This window comes from Hibiscus syriacus, unplaced genomic scaffold (genome assembly GCF_006381635.1).
Source record: "Hibiscus syriacus cultivar Baekdansim isolate YM2019G1 unplaced genomic scaffold, ASM638163v2 tig00117034_pilon, whole genome shotgun sequence".
In the NCBI taxonomy this organism is placed as follows: domain Eukaryota; kingdom Viridiplantae; phylum Streptophyta; class Magnoliopsida; order Malvales; family Malvaceae; genus Hibiscus; species Hibiscus syriacus.
Window position 1 is genome coordinate 1,870,890 of NW_024063533.1, and position 15,976 is coordinate 1,886,865.

Consider the following 15,976-nt stretch of genomic DNA (forward strand, 5'->3'; position numbering starts at 1 on the left):
ATAACGTATATAAAAACGTACAAAATATGAGGGATAAAAAAGACTAATTTACAATCAGGACAAACCAAAGTTCTCATAGATTTAAAACATGCCTTGTAAAGTGATTAAATAACAAAAGATAAATTACATAGCCTTAATGTAAACAAGAGAAAAGAATCGTAAAAAAAAGGTATATAATCCTATACATACATAAATATCTATTCTGAAATATAGGCATTAAAATAAAATAAATAAAATAAATAAATAAACATATTTTACTGGGAATTAAAACTAATTAAAATAGGAAACATATATTGAAGAGCAAGAATATAATCATATACATGTCAGTAGCGAGGACCAAAATAAATAAAATAACAATTACATGCCCAAATCACAAGAAAATAAATTCCATTAGTGACTACAACAAAATAAAGTAAAGTTCATTAGCTATATTCGAATAAATGGCATATCAGAATGTGACTAAACTAAAATAAAATAGAAATAAGATACATAAATCAAAGAAATACCAAAATGACATGTCTAGTGACTAAAAAATGAGAACACAACTAATCTTGGGGACCTAAAAATGATTTTCCCCTGCAACAGATTACTAAAATGCAAAATGCACCAGAAATGTGAGGACCTAAACACAGTTATACCTTAATTTAGTGACCAGGACACTATGGGGTTCCTAAAGTAGGGGACCTATACGTAATAAACCCACTATTTGGTTACTGAAACACAAAACATGCTAAAGGTTCAAGGACCTTAGCGTGGTTTTCCCAACAATCTCAAAATGAGATAACTTCTCCCCTCTTTTCTTCATTATGCCCTCCAAACACTCTTCCCTTCTCTACACTCGTGCAGAGACCATCACGACAGCTGACCCTCTGATGCAGCGGAGTCAGCGACGCCTCGGCCGCCCTATATGGGTGGCCATTCCACTCCGGCCTAGACCAACAAACGGCGTAGGGAACACACGAGGACAGCCCCTCATCTTTCTTAGCCATCTCTTTTCTTCGATCTAGAACCGGGTAACGAACGACCACCATACGCGATGGTCGTTCAACCTAAACCGAACTAGTCCGACTCTGATTTACCTCCAAACGACACCTTGGTACTGGTTGAACCCCGACAACAAGCTAAGTTTCTAACTCCCTTATCTTTTAATTTTTAAAACTCTGAAATTCAAATAACACTAAAAACTAAACTAGAAACTAAACTATACTTTTTTTTATAGTAATCCAATTAATTGAACTGATAAACCGAAAAAATAAAATGTCTCTTTCTCTTTGTATTTTCAATTGCTGAAAAAAATTTATTGCTGAGAATTCTTGTTTTGATTGCTGATCAAAACTTCTTTTTACATGCTTGGTTCATTGGGTTTTATACCCTGTTACAAATTATAAACAACAAAAAAAATCTCTACTGATTTTGTTGATGCATTTGGTGATGGCAGGGAATGGTGCTACTGCTGGTGGCAGGGCATGGGGACGGGATGGCTACAACAAGGTGTTGGCAGTGGGTTGGTGGCCGGTTCGGGTCAGATCTGGGTGTTGGGCTTTACCCGAGCTGTAATCTGGGTTTGGGTTGGGGATTGCTTGTAGTTGGACTGCAAAAAACAAATGTAAGATAATTAATAATAATAATAATAAATAATAATAATAATAATAATAATAATAATAATATTTTTTCGACCCGCTCCGTTAATTCCAAATCTTTTTCAACTTCCACCAGCTCCACTAATTCCAAACCCCTTTCAGCCTCCATCAGCTCCTCTTATTCCAAATCCATTTCAGCCTCCTCATACACCTCCAGCTCCACTAATTCCAAACCCCTTCCAGCCTCCTCCAACACCTCCAGCACCACTATTTCCAAACCCTTTCCAGCCTCCTCCAGTACCTTTTACACCACCAGCACCATGGTTTCATCTTCCACCAATTCCAGGACTAACTCCACTGTCACCACCACCTCCACCAGCCTTCCCTTTTCCTCTTCCCCCAATCCATTTCCCACCTTTCCCTGGTATCCCCCCGCTTCTGCATCTACTTCACCACAGAAATCTTCTCCTTAGTTGAATGCTATACACTCTAGTCACTCTTTATTTGTTTCTTTTCCATTTTTTTTATGATTATGTATAATATATAGTTACATAATCTACCTAAATCAGTTCTCTTGGTTGTTTGTGGAATGATTGACTGTGGCATTGTCAATAAGAAGCCCCCGTGACTGGCACAATTATTGTACTATATATATAATAAATGATCTGGAGTTTCTGCAAAATCTCCCATTTTATTATCCAGGAGTGTGGCTGGAATCACTGACGAATATGATTCATGCATATTTTTTTCTGTTTTGAATGGAAAATGTTTGGATTTGTTGAGCAATGAGTAGATTAGTGAATGATCTACAAAATAAACAAGCCAAAAGCGACCATTCAATAAAAGTGATGATCATGACAAGCCCTCACTCAGAGATTTAAATTAGGATTGTAAATACGATTTCGATTAGGTTTATTACGACTACAGACATAATAGATACAATATATTATGATGATCACTACATATATCATAATCGTACAATAATAATTTTCATTATATAGCGGGCATTATTAGAATAACGATTCGCTATTTAAATATGTGTCCTCACTCTAAAGCTGGAATCTTAATTAGTTGAATGAAAACAACTAATTTATGATTAATGGTCTCGACTCTGGTGCTGAATATTGTTATATATTATATGTATATTCTCCATTGTCAACCAACCGCTCAATAATGAAGACAACACAGAGAATAGTGCAGAGGGGGACAGATTTGAGACAGACTACAGAGGTACATATACCTTAACAAATTATAACTGCAACAATTGTTTTTTTATGAAAAAAAATATTATTTTATCTTGTGTATTAAATTTTAAATTTTGATTAAAAGGTAAAATAAATATTTAGAAGAAAATTGATTATAGCAAATGGAAGATACTATGATTATACAGTTTTCTGGTATACATATGTCGAATGTTATGATTTAGGAAAAGGATACGCTGAACTTCTCACAATTTCAGATAGGGTGAGAATGTTCGGTAAAAAAGTTTCAGTTTCTGATTAAAAAATATATAATTTTTAAAAATTCTAAAGATCTTTTTAATATATTCTTGAAAGAATTTCTAGCTGCTTTACGGGCTTCAGAAAAAAAGAGACTCCTGAGACAAAATAACTTTATAAAAAGTGCATTTTAAGTTAATATCGATAACCTAATCAATAGATCATATATGCCTTGTTCTCGTTGTAAAAATAAAATATACTCAATAGAAATGTTGATCAACTAAATCCGGAAGGTCGCTCTCGCCTTTGTAATATCCAATCTGGATTAGTTGATCATAGATCGATACCAGTGGTTATACTAAAAAACAATAATGGGTATACAAGTGCATCCGCCCTTAGGGTAATTTTTTTGTTTGAAAATTTTAAATTAATATATATTTTAATTTTTTTTATATTTTTAATTGATAATCTAGTTTCTCCTCTCTAAAATGTTATAAATTTATCCCTCTCCTAAAATTTTAAGTTTGTTCCCTTTAACATAAAATTTTGCATCAGTCTCTGAATATAGTTGTCAAGTAATATTAGGGATCAGTTATTTTCAAAGCCAAAAAAATCAAAATGAATCGTATAATTTTGATAAAGATTACTTGATTAAAGATGTCTAAGAGAGACATAAAAAATGAAAGATAAAAGATGTCTAAGATTTGGATATAAAACAAGAAAAAGTACAAGAGTGAAGAAAAATGAGCACTCCAATCGAATAAATAAAAAAGGGAACTCAATCAGAATTAGCTAAATGACATTTTACTGAAGACGACTTTGAGGAAGATTGCAACTATTAGACCACTTGAGAAAAAAATTTAGGGAATGATTCATTAGGTTTGTGTTGAGACGAGAGAAAGATTTTTACTACGAGGTGTGTGTATTAGATTTTAGATACAACAAAGGAGAGTGAGAATGAAGATTATTGAAAACTTGATGTCCCTCGACACAGTAAGAGTGTTCCTATTAGAAGTAAAACTTGATTTTTGACTCAATATGTCGACAAGATTAAGGTGGCAAAAACTATATGTTTCTTGATTAATGAAGCAAGATCTTGAATTACTTAAGAAGTAAGAATGGAAAGCAAATATGTGGCAATTGAGTTGATGGTAGAGGCAACGTGGCATCAAATTAAAGAAAATGGAATTTCATTAAGACATGCAACTTCATGCGGCAATACAAGAAGAATTTGGCAATGTCTAGATCTTTCATTTAGGTGGTTAATTACCCTTATAAATATATGTCCTTAGCATTGGTTTATAAGTAAGTGAGTGAAAACGAAGAAAAATGCGAGAGATAGTGAAGCTTATAAAAACTTTGATAGCGGGGTTGTGTTTGTAAACTAGCCGCAACTAATGTTTGTAACGTATTTGTATTTTGGTTCATATTAATAATAGTGTGTGAGTTATAAAATTACTGAGTGACATTCACACTTCCAACAAGTGATATCAGAGTTTGGTTCAAGTTTAACGTGGTGGAGAAGATGGTCAACATGATTCAACCATAAATCCAAAAATTGACAAAGACGAATTATGAGAATTGGAGTATTCAAGTGAAGATGTTACTTGGTTTCCAAGACTTTTGTTAGGACATCATTGAGGAAGGTTATGTCAAGCCCGAAAATGTAGCAACAGAAGGAATTTTGACCAATGAAGAAAATAGGGCATTGAAGGAATCCCTAAAAAAGACAAAAGAGCATTGTTTTTTATTTTTCAAGGAGTAGATGAATCTACTTTCGAAAGAAAATTTGATGCGAACACCGCAAAGCAAGCGTGAGAGATTTTGTAAAAATCTCTTTAAGGTGCAGAAAAAGCGAAAAATGTGAGTTGTGTTTGAAATGTTGAAAATGAAAAATACGAAAAATATCGATGACTACGTTAATCGTGTAAAAGTGATGGTAATAGAAATGAAAAGAAATGGTAAATAGCTCAATAAGGTTATAGTAATTGAAAAGATTTTATGGTCGTTAATGCAAAAATTTGGTTATGTGGTTGTGGTCGTGGCAATCGAAGAATTGAAAGATTTATCTCAAATATCGATCAACGAGCTTGTGGGTTCACTTCAAGCCCATGTGCAGAAGATTAAACAAAATGAAGATACTGAAAATTTAGAGCAAATCTTGCAAAGTAAGATGAATGTCAACGAAGGTAAAGACAACATCAACTACACATAAGGTCGATAAAATCGTGGCAATTACAGTGGAAGAAATAAAGGCGGACAAGGAGCACGAGGATGTGGTGGTCGATCATATGTCATCGCTAAAAAAAGTAAAAATGACCAAACATCAGATAGTGGACGAGAATTTAGAGGCTGAGGTCGAGGTAGATATCAACAAGGAAATAAATCAAAGATACAATGTTATAATTACAAAAAGTATGGTCGCTATAATTATGAGTGTAAATCAGCTCCCAAACAAGAAGAAAGAAATAATGTAGCAACAACTGAAGAAGAGAAAATTGAAAATCTCAAGTATTCCTCACTTACAAAGGAAATAAAGAGTTGAAAAATATTTAATATCTCGATAATTGTGTTAGCAACCACATGTGTGGTCGAATGGAGCTGTTCGTGAAATTAAATGAAACAATCCATGGTCGAGTAACTTTTGGTGATAACTCGCATGTAGAAATCAAATGAAAAGGCGAAGTCATGATTACTCAAAAAATGATGAAAAAAGTACATATTCTATGTTTATTATGTACTTGCTTTGAAAAACAATATCATCAACATTGGACAGCTTCTGGAAAAAGGATAGGAGGTGGAGATGAAGAATCCCTCCATCTCCATAAAAAAGATGGAGAATTAATTGCCAAAGTCGATATGACTCAAAATCGCCTTTGTAATATTGATATCGAGTCAAGAGAAGTCAAGTGCATGAAGACTGTAATTAAAGATGATTTGTGGCTCTGGCACCTAAGATATGGACATCTTGGATTTTCGGACTTGAAGTTATTATCGAAAACAAGTATGGGAAAAGGACTGCCACAAATTAACCCTCCAAATCAACTATGCGAGAATTGTATTAAAGGAAAGCAACATAAACAAAGTTTTGATGTTGGTAAATCTTGGAGAGCCGGAAGATAATTGGAAATTGTGCACACTAACATAGCTAGTCCTTTTGACATCCCATCACTTGGAGGTAACATGTACTACTTAACTTTTATTGATGATTTTAGCATAAAAAGTTGGGTTTATATTTTGAAAGAAGTAAGAAGCGTTGGAAAGTTTGAAAGAATTTAAAACAATAGAGGAAAAGCAAAATAACAAATATTTGAAGATACTTATATTAGATAGAGAATGCGAGTATACATCAAATTTATTTGAAAACTTTTGCAAAAAACATGGAATTATCCATCAGCTAAAGTAAGATTCACACCCTAATAAAATTGAGTAGAAGAAAGAAAAAATCGCACTATCCTTGACATGGCAAGAAACATGATAACGGGCAAGCATCTACCTAGAAATTTCTGGGCAAAAGCAGTTCAATGTGGAATTTACCTGTTGAACTAATGTCCAACAAAAAGTGTGTACATGACACCAAATGAAGCATGGAATGGTCAAAAACCAAGAGTTGGACACCTTAAGACTTTTGTGTATATTGCTTACGCCCACGTTCCTGAATAGATCAGAAAGAAGCTTGATGATGAGGAGAGAAATGTATTTTCATCAGCTATGATGAGATAAGTAAAGCCTACATACTGTATAATCCTCTTACCAAAAAGGTAATAATTTCAAGAAATATTGAGTTCGATGAAGCAGAAAACTAGAGATGGAGCAAAGAAGAAAAGAAAGTTGAAGGACTATTTTTTAATGAAGATAATGATGATCTTATCAATCAAGAAAAACAAGATGATGATCAAGGTACTCAACAAAATCCAACTGCATCACCGCCACCAAACAACAACATCAGTGGAATAGAAAGTTATGGCGTACCTTCCACAGAAGTTCAAAGATCTATGAGGGAGAGAAGAATACCAGAAAGATACAATGATTATGAATTACAAAATGTTTCACTTTTCTGCTTACTTGTGAATATTGATCCAATAACATACAAAAAAATGGTTGAATATGACAAATGGAAGAATACAATGGATGAAGAAATTTCATTGATAAAAAAAATGATATGTGGGAGCTAACAACTCGATCAGAAGATCACAACAAAATTGGAGTCAAATGGGTGTACAAGATAAGGAAGGAAAAGTGAATAAATATAAAGCGAGACTAGTTGCCAAGGCTACAAACAAATATAATGAATAGACTATGATGAAGTATTTGCTCCAGTAGCAAGAATCGAGACTACCAAACTTCTCACATCAATTGCAACACAAAAAAATGAAAGATTTATCAGATGGATGTGAAGTCAGCATTTCGTAATGACTACCTAGAAGAAGAAGTTTATATTGAGCAACCACCTGGGTACATTAAAAAAGGGCAAGAAGATAAAGTTTATCGATTGAAGAAATATCTATATGGACTGAAACAAGTTCAAAGAGTGTGGAACACGAGAATAGATGAATACTTCTAGAGAAATGGGTTCACAAAGAATCCGTACGAGCATGTTTTATACACAAAGAAAAACCAAAATGGTGATATCATGATCGTGTGCTTATATATGAATGACATGATTTTCACGGGAAATAATTCAGGTATGTCTAATGATTTCAAGAAAGCTATGACTAAAGAATTTTAAATGACATATACTGGTGAAATTTCATACTTCCTTGAAGTCGAAATGAAGCAAATGCAAGATATAATATTTATATCTAAAAAGAAGTATGCAGAGGGAATTTTAAGAAAATTCATAATGGAAGATTGCAAGTTGTCGCGACGATTATTTTTCGAAATACGAAAATCATAATATATTTAAATTTTAGAAAAGATTTAAAAAGTTTGGAGTCACCATCAACCTTTGAGATTAGGTAGGTTAAAAAACTGGAATACACCCTTTAAAAATAAAAAAATTAAAAATGCGTGATTTGGTATACTTTTTAGAGATTTTGGGTTTGGGAGTCGGTTACGCTTAGGGAAGATTACTACTCCCACAAAGCCTAAAATTTGTACCTTCAATTATTATTTTATCTCTATATTGAAAAATTAAGAAATTTGAATATTTATTTAATTAATTATCCTTTTATTCCCTAAAAACATTTTAAAATTTTAGAAAGACACACAATATTCATATATTTCCAATTAAAGAATAAACTAACCTCCTAATTGGAATTAAGGCGATTATTTCTTATGTTTTAATCGAAATAATAAAATATTGTCATCTTTAAAAACTTAAGAATTAACCAATTATTAAACCTTAAAAAGAATATTAAAAGGACAATTAACCCAAATTAATTATTAAAAGAATAAGGATGTTTCTTGATTTAAAGAACGAAGGCCAATCCTTCAACGTTAATCGAACAACTTGTCCTTAGCAATTTAAACGTAGAAACAAACATCTACCATTTTGTTTAGAATTAATGAACCTATTTAATTTTCGTGGTGGCCACTTTAAAGAATATTTGTTTATTCAAAAAATATTAAACAAGGATGTCTAATTACTTTAAGACCACCCTTTTTAATATTTAAGACTAAAAAACATTCTTTTTAATTAATTATGAATTTATATTTATGTGTTTCTAATTAATTTTATTAAGGAAATAATCCTAAAAGTAAATTACTAAACTTATTGATTTCTAATTAAGGAACCCAAAATAAGATTTTAATTAAAGCTAAAAGAACATAAAAATCTAAGGCTTAATTAAAGAATCTAAAGACTAATTAATATTTAATGATCAAATTAAAATATTGAAAAATCTAAATGTACTATTTTATAATTAAACAAGGGACTATTTTAAAATATTACAAATTAATAATTGATATTATGAATTAAACACTTTTAATAAAAGATTCAAAGCAATTAAAAAGAAATTAATGACTAAATTGCATTCAATTAAAATTCAGAGTACAAATTACAAATAAATAGTGACTAAAATAAAATAAATGAAAAGCCACTTCCCTAAAGTAAAACACGCCAACACTATGGTGATTTAATGAAGCAAATATCCCAAACATTAAACACTATAAGACCCAAAAATATTAAGAGAGAGCTCATTTTTATTCCTCCAAAAATTTCTACTCTCCTAAAAAACCTCTCAACCGAAAATCCTCTAAATTCACCATGCTCTTGTCAAGTTCATGTTCTTCAAATATTCAAGCCAAAACCAAGTCTAGATCCAATATAAACACCAAAAGTCAACCAAAACTTTTTTTCCTGATCAAACACTCATTTTTCTTATGAAATATCAAATATTCATCCCAAATAACAAATTTTGATTCTCCAGCGACACTCAAAAGCCATCCAAACTTGTTATTTTAGGATAAAAATCAACTTTTTCACCTTAAACCAACAAGAACACCAAGAACACTTCAAAAACCAACCCAAATCTTCCTAACCTTTAAACCAAAACTCATTCATCAAACACCCTAAAACCAAAACCAGCGGTCGAAAACCTCCTCCACTCACCGAAACTCGTCGCTGGAAAACCTCCTCCACTCATCATAACCCGCCGCTGGCCGACACCTCCAACCGTCAGCCACCTCCGGTCGACCATCCAAACTCCCCAAAATAAGCTAAAAAAATCTCAAAAATATAAAAAAAACCTTAGCTCTAATAGAAAAACTGAGTGTAACACCCCCAACTCGTATTCGACCCGGATCCGAGTCCGAGATGTCACATTGACTTTTCAAACATTTTTCTTTTAGAAAATGACAAAAAGTTAAATTCACAATTCAAAAAAATGCTTACTTTTCATTTATTTAAAATCAATTGGTTTTACAAAACATATCAGAGCTTATACAATTTACCTACTCAACTACAATTCTGATCTGATCTGTGGAAAGGAGAATCTGACTTGTCTTGCCTTTCCTATCATTGCTTTGCTCTTCTTTTTACTTCCAGGAACCTACGTGTGAAACACTCACACGCTAAGTCGATGACTTAGTGAGGCATTAACTTATAAAGGAATCTCTAACTACTTAACCATGCATGAACATATCATACAATGCTATCACCCAAAACAATATAACATTACATATAAACAAATGTACACATATACAAATCATGTCATTAATAGCAATGTTATATTTATTCATATCTTTTAATTATTTATTCTTACACTTAACTCTCTTAACTATCATACGATTCATTTAACTATTTATATACATGCACACATATCATCATTATCCTAATCACATTATTGTCAATATCACTATCATTAATCCATTTAGAACATATAATCTTGATAGTTAACTTTTGTAGCACTTCAAATCATACCTTTCATAAACAAAACATATAACATTACAAGAGGTTTCTTTATGTTATTTCTTTTATTATCCCATGTACATTTTGGAGAACTAAAGATATGTGAGTACATTGAGGTTGTGCACATATGCTGTCATCACAGCTCGTATAATTCCCACTAGGGGCACTTAGAATTTGTCCCGAAGGACCACTATGTCCCAAAGGACCACATATCACATATGTCCCAAAGGACCACTCATTAAGAACCATATACATAATAAATAGACCAAATAAGTTCACCTAAGTACCATATATATGTTCCACAGAATTACATATATGTCCCGAAGGATCACGTAGAACCCTTGACTCTTGGCATGCAACCTATACATCTAGCTCTCATGAAACGTGACATGGATATTATTATTTATCTTATTTCACATAATCATATCACATAAACACATATTTTCATCACTTCTTATCATATCATGTGATCATATCACTTATAAACGCATAGCTCACATTAACATGGCTTATCTCATATGCATATTTTCACACACTTTATAATAAAATAACTTATACCTTTTTACACATAGTCACATAAGTCAATATTATATAGCTTAGTTCACCTTTCATATATTCATATAGTTTATCATCACAGTATTGATATCATAAGCACATGACATGCATTTACACAAATTAAATAACATGTACAACAACATACATACTCATATCATTAACATGCTTATATACATTATTTCATGCATCCTAATATAGGAAATAGACTTATCACAAGTCTTATTTACATTCATCATCATATACTAACTAATATACACTCACCTGGCCTCACTAGTCAATATCGTTCTCTTATTTTTTTCCTCGATGCCTAATACTTGTCGATTGGTCTGGACTTTGCTCTCGATTGATATCTACAAAATCATACATATAATATACATATCAACATTCCAATTATCATAATTCGATCCTTAATAATTCAAGCTAATTGAAATGTTAAATACAATTTCCTCTTTGAGTAGTATCGGTACCCCAAAGCATGGTACTGATACTTCCCTAGCTAGGGTATCGATACCAAGCCTGGGTATCAATACCCAAATTTCATTCGATATTTCCTGGTATTAATACCTTCCTTATGGTATCGATACTACCTTCCTAGGTATCGATACCTTTTAAATGGCTTTGATAATTCCAGACTTGAAGTATCGGTACCTATTGATGCAGTACCGATACTCAAAGCCCATATTTCACTTTTAGAACCCAAAAATTCACTCATTCTAACTCAAATCCTTCATGTTTTAACCCCTTTAATATTCTTAACTCAAATATGCATACCCAAACCAATTCCTGTGCATTTAATACCTCTTTATCTTCAAAATCTCATCTTCCAAATGAAAATCAAGAATCATACCAAATTTTCAACATGTTCTAATTCCAATTCTAACACTTTGAATTTCTTATTATGACTGATGGCAAATCAAATTTAACTTCCAACTTCAATTACTAACACTTTTCTAAGATTTCACTTATAAACCTCTCATCTTTAATCCTTTCTAACTTAATCATCTTAGAGTTTTAAGCTACCTTAAGCTTTCTTATCATCTCAAGAATTAAACCTAACTTAAAAATGAAAGAAAATCTTCACTTGAGACTAACTTACTGTAATGCCCCAAAATGTTGAATTAGGGACTTTATTGAAAGGATTTAATATTTTAGAATTTATTTGAGTAATTTATAAAAATAAGAATGATTTGGGAATAATAATTAAAGCTAAATTGTAATAATAGAGGAATAAAGGGACATTTTAGTCAAATGGGAATAGATGAATTTTAAATTCATTCTTTTAAGGTATTAAAGTATAGAGTAGGGAAAAAGGGGAGAAAAAAATACTTGGTCAACTTCATTTCTTCTTCTTCTTTTTCCAGTGCTTAATTTTCCTCCATAGCTCAAATGTGAGTTTCAATTTATTAGTTTACTCATTTGTTTTTGTAGGGGTTTTGATGCAGTGAGTATACTAGAAGCTTATGGAAGGATAAAAAGTGATCAAAACTAAGTTATGAAGGAAATATTAGAGATTGAACAAAATGGGTTTTTGAGGGATATGTCTAAATAGGAATGTTTATGGATGTTTATTGGTAAATTTGACTTGTCAAAAAGATATGTAAGAGATTAAAAGCCTTGGTTTTGATTAAAAACTATTAGAAAAAATGGTTTGATTCTTAGAATAGAATGTTCTTGAATGGTTTTAGATGTTCTAAGAGACTAAATGAAGGAAAGTTTGTAAGGTTAAGTAGAGAAGTGTTATATGGTATTGTTAGGGGTAAAGGAGATGAAAATTACCCAAATATGAGTAATTTTTGAGTGGAAAACTGGAAAATCTAGGTAGGGGTATCAGTATCCTATGGAACAGTACCGATACCCTAGGCAAGAATTAGGTTAAATTACATAAGAGGTATCGATATTGATTCAACCAGTATCTGTACTCGAGCAATGAGGTATAGATACCATGGTAAGTGTATCGATACCAGTAAATTTCGAATCTAATTTGGGTATCGATACCTAGAGGGGGTATCAATACCATAGCTTAGGGGTATCGATACCATGATGAGGGTATCGATACAGGTTACTTCGAAGCTAATTTTGGTATTGATATATGAAGGGGGTATCAATACCCTAATAGGGTAGTATCGATACCATAAGCAGGGGTATCGATACCTAAGGGCTAGAAATGTTAAGTTAGGGCTGAAATGTTATAGGAAGTTGATAATAAATATTTTGATTAATGTTAAGTTATAATTGTTAGGAAACATACTAACAATTGACATTATGCATGTCTTTAATGAATGTGAAATAGATCCAAAACAAGCTCTTGAGTCGAGTAAGTTGAAAGGCAAGGCCCAAGCTCCGGAATAATTATCTTCTTATTTTGGATATCTAAGCAAGGTGAGCCAAGTGAGTGTATTTAATTATGTATGTATATACTATAGTAGTCATGATAGTATGATTTATTGATGTATGTATAGTGAATTTCTAGATAGGGCACTTTGTGTGTTAAAATGGTAAGGAAATCATACTATGTGTATGAATTTCCAAATAGGATACTTTGTGTGCTAAAATGGTAAGGAAATCATACTATGTGTATAAATTTCCTGATAGGGCACTTTGTGTGCTAAAATGGTAAGGAAATTATACCATGTGTATGAATTTTCTGATAGGGCACTTTGTGTGTTAAAATGGTAAGGAAATCATACTATGTGAATGAATTTCCATATAGGGCACTTTGTGTGCTAAAATGGTAAGGAAATCATACTATGTTTATGAATTTCCAGATAGAGCACTTTATGAGTTAAAACGGTGAGGAAAACATACTATGTGTATGAATTTCCAGATAGGGCACTTTGTGTGCTAAAATGGTAAGGAAATCATACTATGTGTATGAATTTCCAGATAGGGCACTTTGTGTGCTAAAATGGTAAGGAAATCATACAAAGGGTATGAATTTCCAGATAGGGCACTTTGTGTGCTAAAAGAGTAAGAAAATCATACTAAGTGTATGAATTTCCAGATAGGGCACTCTGTGTGCTAAAATGATAAGGAAATCATATTGCTTGTATGAAATTCCAATTAAATTTATAAATGATAGTAATGTTTGAAAAATGAGGTTAAAAGCATCAGTGATACAAATTATAGACTTACTCATGGTATTTAAAGTTTCTTTGGAATGAGAAGTATAATCTAATAACTTGTTTTACTTGTGATTAGTCATGCCTCACTATGTAATACTTAACGTGTGTTCATTTCACGTGTAGGTTAAATACAACTAAGTAAAGAGATCTTTTGGATATCCAGTCAGAGTTGCCTCATCAGTAACCGTATGACATACTTGTCTACTTTTTGTTATATTTTAGTTGGCATGTAATATGATTTAGTAAAAACACTCTGATAAGTATTTAGATTAAACAATTGTAAAATGATGAAGTGTTTAAACATCTCTTTTGTTGTTTATTTAAGTTAAGATATGTTTTGTTTTAAGAAAGTTAAATGTTTTTATAAAAATGAAACAAAATTTTACGTGTTTTCTTATTAGGAACATTAATATTAGTAATGTGACATATGTGCCTCGTATACGTATGGGTATATAGGAGATGGGTGTTACACTTACCTTATTTATGGTGGCACTGGAAGAAGAAGAAGAGAACTCCACCAAGTATCCAGACTTTTCTTTATTTTCCTTCATTTCCACGTGGTTAAATCCTTTATAAAGGGAAAATAAAAATCTTTCATATCAAATGACCATTATACCCTTTCTACTTTCAAACTTCACTATTAACTCCAACACCAAAATTTTTCCAATTAAGTCCCTAAACTTTTAATCTTTTCTGAAATTAATCACTATATTTCAAAAACTTCTATTTTGGTCACTAACCTTACTTTTGGGATGTTACAAATCTCCCCTCCTTTTAAGAAAATTCGTCCTCGAATTTTCATTGTACACATCGATAAGAACATATTTTCTATTGTTCTCATGTTGCTTCATTTACTTAATCTTTCCTATTTACCGCTAGAAGACTTACCTTTTACTCACTCACTTCTTCATTTACATTCATACTTATAGATCCATATAATGTCACCAATCATATAGACAGAAACCCTAATCCTCACCATTCACAATTTATGAGTCAATTGGTTTCTTTCATCATTCTCTAATTGCTTTGCAACATAAACCAAATCTTTCTCCTATTATCATTCAAAATAACAGGCTTATCCTTGACAACTGGATCAAAAGAATATAATCATTCAACTGTATCTTAAACTTCCTTAATACATATAACTAAATTCTTATCTCTCTGATTACATCTATTTGACCAAGAAACACAACCTTAAATCTTATTCAAATATGAGTAAACATATACTTTACTGAATCAAACAATCTTTCCACAACACCTTTCACACTTTTCATACTTCTATATCAAACTTATTATCTACACATCCATATAACCTTTGTCATACTTGTTCCTTTAAATTCCCTTTTTCATTTAATTTCCTTATCTATTTATTCCTTCACAAATCAAGATCTCCTTGTATCATAGATTATATCTTTTTCCCTTATGCTCTCATACTCCTTTCATATCACTTATACTTATTCCTGATCAACACTTTTTATTGCATTTTCATAACTCTGATAGTTAACATTATTTGCGCAAACCTTGTTCTTTATGAAATCCTTATTCGAATCACAATACACATATTAGTTTTTTTCATCAGCTTTACTTTTCTCTCACTCCCTAACTTCCATTAAACATATGAATCCTTATCTCCATCACTACATCACCTTTACATGATCAAGATACATAACTAACCATGTCCAAATCTATGTTATTCTTGGTTAGCTTAACTTGACATCATTTTCTAATCCTTTAACTCTAACGCACTTACGATCATATAATTTTGCTAGTTAACATCAGTACTTTCAATCTAGAGCATAACTTTCATTGAGCCATTCATATACATTCTTCCATTCGGACATAACTCAACAATAATTTACTTAACTTATTAAACCTGCATTCTTACTTTGCCAACTTAAACATTCCAACTTCACTTTACATAATTTCTAA

General features: G+C 31.8%; 1 long non-coding RNA gene across 1 annotated transcript in view; it reads right to left on the minus strand.

The window, feature by feature from the left end:
* LOC120196738 overlaps window positions 1-1,903 on the minus strand; it is a 29,379-nt gene extending 27,476 nt beyond the window's left edge. Inside the window, exon 1 of the long non-coding RNA XR_005523208.1 lies at window positions 1,708-1,903. This is a non-coding gene — a long non-coding RNA (uncharacterized LOC120196738). The remainder of the gene's footprint in view (window positions 1-1,707) is intronic.
* Between the last annotated feature and the right edge of the window lie 14,073 nt (window positions 1,904-15,976).